The sequence below is a fragment of the Etheostoma spectabile genome, chromosome 14 (assembly GCF_008692095.1).
Source record: "Etheostoma spectabile isolate EspeVRDwgs_2016 chromosome 14, UIUC_Espe_1.0, whole genome shotgun sequence".
In the NCBI taxonomy this organism is placed as follows: Eukaryota; Metazoa; Chordata; class Actinopteri; order Perciformes; family Percidae; genus Etheostoma; species Etheostoma spectabile.
Window position 1 is genome coordinate 11,178,765 of NC_045746.1, and position 5,104 is coordinate 11,183,868.

A 5,104-nucleotide genomic window follows, 5' to 3' on the forward strand; every position below is an offset into this window, starting at 1 on the left:
AGAAATTCTAACAAAAATACAGTTAATCAGCATTCTATTGTCTTAGCCGAGTCTAAGACCCCAGGGGACAGGGGACAGACGGTTACTTCCTGTTCTGTAGCAGAAGGCTTCTTTCCATTTGTTAAATGCCAGACTTGACCTGATCAGTTTCTTTAGAGCCAGAGGAAGAGAGGGGGGGAGGCCTTCTGACCTTTTCAGACAAAATGCATATTATCCTAACCTGGCTGCATCATACATAAACAGAAATGTATATTGTTTTCAAATCACTTAACTTTTTATAACTCAAAACCAATAATTTCCCAAAGACATGTATTGGATGATTTGGAAGCAGGTTTCCAGTTCCATGTCTTTTATAAACTGTCGTCTGTCCCCTTCCTGTTGTGGGTGCTCATGACATCACTGATGCTCGAGCCAGAAGATTTGGGTGGCAGCTGAGACGAAAAACTGTCAAGCCAGATTCCGGAAGAGGTTGGAAAACAAAGCGTTGCTTTCCAAATTAAAAGCACAAAAAGTCTATTCCAAATTTACAAAATAATACAAGAATAAAAAGTCTGGGCTAGTGAAATCTTGAGATGGTCATAACCAGTAACCATATCAGCAGACAACACATTTTATCTTGTGTAGCCTATAGACAACGGAGCTCCTTTTCCTTGTTTTTTTGTTATGGAATATTGGGAAATTAGGTCTTTATAGCTATAAAGCTATTATGTTATGATATACTAAAGGAATTGAGGTAAAACATGATATATAGATTATGTACTGTACTGTAACATTATTATTTAAAACTATATATATACAGTATTATATATATATATATTATATAGAAACTATATATTAAACTATACATCTATATATTATATATTTAATAATAAATGTACAACGTACATATACTATATATCATGTTTTACCTCAATTTCCTTTAGTATATCATAACAATAATAGCATTATAGCATAAAGACCTAATTTCCCAATATTCCATAACAAAAAAACAAGGAAAAGGAGCTCCGTTGTCTATACGCTACACAAGATAAAATGTGTTGTCTGCTGATATGGTTACTGGTTATGACCATCTCAAGCTTTCACTAGCCCAGACTTTTTATTCTTGTATTATTTTATTTAAAAAAACATATTTATATATATATATATGTTTTTTTATGGTTAAATGTATCTTGAGGGACAAAAATATATATATATATACATCAATTATTTTTTTCGATCTTTTTTTCGAAAAAGATCCCTTAAGATACATTTAAACATTATAAAAATATGTTATAAATATATATATATTATATAAATATATATAGCCTATGTATATATATATATATAATATAATTATATATATATATACATATATATATTCGAAAAAGCCCTAAGAAACATTTAACTATTAAAAAAGAAAAAAAAAATATATAGATATACATATAATATAAATAAAAAAATGGTTATATATATATATATATATATATATATATATATATAAACATTTTCTTTTTTTTTAGATCTCTCAAGATACATTTCACCATTAAAAAATATATATATGTATATATATATGTATATATTTTCGATCCTTCAACATACATTTAACCATTAGAAAAAAAAATCTGTGCGCTGATGAGGATTTTATTTTGAAGGCGGTGACCAGAAGTGTCATTGTCCTCCGCCCGGGTGGTTTCACAACGATAAGGGAGGCGCCGGAGAGAGAGTGAGAGACAAGAGAAAGAGACAGGGGGGAGATGGCTGAAGGGAAGGAAGAGGGGACCGGGTCAAGAGCCGCGTTGGGAACCGATCTTATGTGACCTGGATGGTCCGGATCCGTCCGCGCTGTGGAGCGAGTCCAGACGCAGGAGTATCCCAGCGATCCGTCCGGCCTGTGCACACTGTCTGACAGGGACCGTCTCTGCCATCCGAGGGACGGTCATCAATATCTAGACTACTCCGATCCTCCCTGAGGGATTTACTCAACTGCACCGGAGTCCCTTTTAGATTTCTGACAATAAAACGCTTCGGATCAGACACTATACTGAGTGTGAGTATTGCTCCGTTATGAATGGTTCTAATGGCGTATTCCATGCATCATAAGGTCAGCTGATCGTGTTCTGGCATTATTATTGTGTTACAACAACCCAGATCCGCATCCTCGACGGGACCTGGTAACGTAGATGAATGAAGCCACGCCCTCAGACAGCATTCAAATAACCAGCAATGACATTATTAATGCTGCATGCATTAATGTGCCCTGGCCTATTTACTGGGGATGCTGTCAGCAGCAGCTCCTGCAATCACTGCAGGACAGTAGTCATATTTTTACTGTATCCAATAAGCTGTTGGAACGTGTACAAGTGCTTTTTAAGACATATATATATATTTACTTTTTTTTATTATTATTATTGGATTATTTAAAAGCACAACCACCCTTATTTGAGGTCTGACGTGGAGGAGTTTTACAAGTGGGGGACAAGTTGGGGATGGTGATTTGTTAGTGTTAGAATGGATGACTTTTAATCCCCGAAATCCCAAATTTGCATGTGACAGTGTTGGCGGTTTGAACCAGGAATCATCTTTCATTCACACAGTATGTAATTGTGGAAAACTGCCCGTTGGAAAGGGTTCGACATGCCGAAAGAAATGTACCCCAACACACAGAGGGAATACAGCTGCCGCAATGGGAAAGACATCCCAAGGTTGTGATGCTGCTACACAGAAAACCGAGCATGTGCAACACTCACCTTCTGCTCACCTTCATGTGTTGGGATGGTCCTGCCTGTCAGTTGCAGGAGCATTTTATGTCACATCATCCATTGCCACAGCTGGGTTTTATGTTATGTAAGTACGGAGACAACCACAACCACCTACATAGCACACTTAGACACTCATGCATGTGCACCCAATCCTCTCGTCTGCTTCTATTTATACTCTCCTCTGTGTGTCGCTTCACAGGCTGTTTGATCAGACACGCAGGTGAAAATTCATGATCCAGATCTGCGGTGTGTTCACTGACTGCAGCCTGCTGTGCATCTGCACTGACACATTGAGCCCTGCAGAATAAAAAAAGACAGAGAGCTGCAAGGTCACTATGCACGAGCACTGCTGTATCTACTTCAGATAGGGGACCCGGGATCAAACTCTGCTCTTAGTTCAGTAGTCTGTGCAGTGAGGGGGGCCTCCCTGGGGGGGCTGGGAGGTCAGGAGGTTGGGGTTGCAGCTATTGGTTAGGTTCAACACCCACGTTGGCATGCATTCTCACTGCTGAAGTAGCCTTGAAACACAGAACCCCTCGCAGCCCAGGAGCCACTGTCTGAATTCCCGTTAGTGGATGACGAGCGAAAAAAGCATTTTAGCATTCATGGCTCAATTAAGTAGTAGCCTACCCTTTCATTTCATCATGCTTTTATCGAGAGTTGCTCTTAACCCCCATGTGCCTTCTTACGTTTCCCGACAGATGAAGAGTGGCGTCCATAGGCAATAGCCTGTGAGTTGTTTAGCTTGCTGGCAGGCAGCCCGGTGCATACTCAGCACAGAATCTGGAGGGAAAGAGAGCGGTACATTGATTAGTCTCTGCTTCTCTCCATCCCTCCTTACTTCCTTACCCCTCCTGTCTCTCCTCTCCAGGTTTCTGTATCTGCTGTGTCCTCAGGTGGATCTGCTAACCCAGTGGAGCTCCAGCTCCAGAGGCCCATGGCCCCTGTTTCTCTCCACCAGTGAGAGGTAAGCCACGCTGGCCTCCCCAGCCCCCTCCCCGTCCCCGGCCCCAGACCTGGACCCGGACCCGGACCCGGATCTCGACCCGCGGCGCGCCCGCGAGGAGCAGTATGTGAGCGAGGGCGAGTCCGGCCAGCTTGACCCACGCCTGGCGCCGCCCAGCTGCAGGGACGCCGAGACCATCACAGGTATGTGTATTCATGCATGTTAGTGTTATGAAAACATTGATTTCCGTTGCATTATGGAGTAATCAGTGGGTTGTAGACACAAGCTTAGAAAAGATTTGTCGCAGCATAAAAGGAATGCATCTTTAACTGAACTCAAAACATCAACATCTCCAAATATAGCTACATAGTTTGCACTTGACATCAGCAAGATGTGTTCCTTCTAGCAAGTATTAATAACTTTTTATTGCGTGGTGTATGTTATTTAAATTATTGTCTTTGTTCTTTCCAATTATCTGTGTTATAAAATAAGGCTGCTTTGAAGACATAATGTCCTAAATGGCATACTTTTGGAAACTCTTATTGTGAAAAGAGAGTAGTAAAGTAAAGTAGTAAAGTATTAGCAACCCTTCGTGTGTACTTCAAGTACACAAAAGTACTTGTTATGCAGAAAAATGCCCCCTGTAAATGTCATATTATGATATTTGGTTGCATGTTTAATACTGAATTACTGTGCATAGCATTTTAATGTTCTAACTGGTTAAGATGGAGCTAACTGTATATACTATTGGGTATTCAAATTATAAGATTGTTGTTTTTGCATGTACTGTAGAAGAAGTATAAGGTAACATACAATAGGGGCGCCCGGGTAGCACAGCTGGTTGAGCGTACACCCATGTACAGAGACTTAGTCCTCATCACAGTGGCTCCAAGTTTAATTCCGGCCCTTTGCTGCATGTCATTTCCACTCTTTCTAAGCCATCCTATCCAAAACATGCCCCAAAAAAAGAATCTTAAGTAAAGGAATATACAATGAAAGAAAACTCCCTACCTGGTTAGGTACCTGAAAACCTGCAGCACTCGAGGAAATCTACTGCCCCACCACTGCTTACATCTATCACACGTAAAATAGCTGTTAGTCACAGGCTTAACCCTTGTGTTGTCTTCCTGTTAACCATGAACTTGTCCTTCCGGGTCAAAATTGAAAAAAAGAAATTGTGCTTTTCCAATGTTTTTGTCACTTTTTCTGATTAATTTCTCACTTTTTCCAGCTTTTGGTGCTTTTTTAAAAACCTGAGCTGGTTTGAGGATTGGTTTTACACTTATTCTTGGAATTCATGATCAATAAACCTCATTTATATCAAATTATAGATAAGGTAGTTTAGTTAAAAAGGCAGATATTAAGAATTATTTTGACTAATAGTTAAGATCAGAGGATGTCGAGTGGATCACAGATGGGT

General features: G+C 40.0%; 1 protein-coding gene and 1 pseudogene across 1 annotated transcript in view; one reads left to right on the forward strand and one right to left on the reverse strand.

Moving 5' to 3' along the window:
- The window catches only part of LOC116702004 (uncharacterized), a 42,069-nt pseudogene that overhangs the window by 6,576 nt on the left and 30,389 nt on the right, over positions 1–5,104 (reverse strand).
- Positions 1,679–5,104, forward strand: part of trak1b (trafficking protein, kinesin binding 1b) — a 21,251-nt gene continuing 17,825 nt past the window's right edge. The window contains 2 exon segments of the mRNA XM_032534983.1: positions 1,679–2,026; positions 3,610–3,887. The gene's annotated coding sequence lies outside the window, so the exon portion shown is untranslated.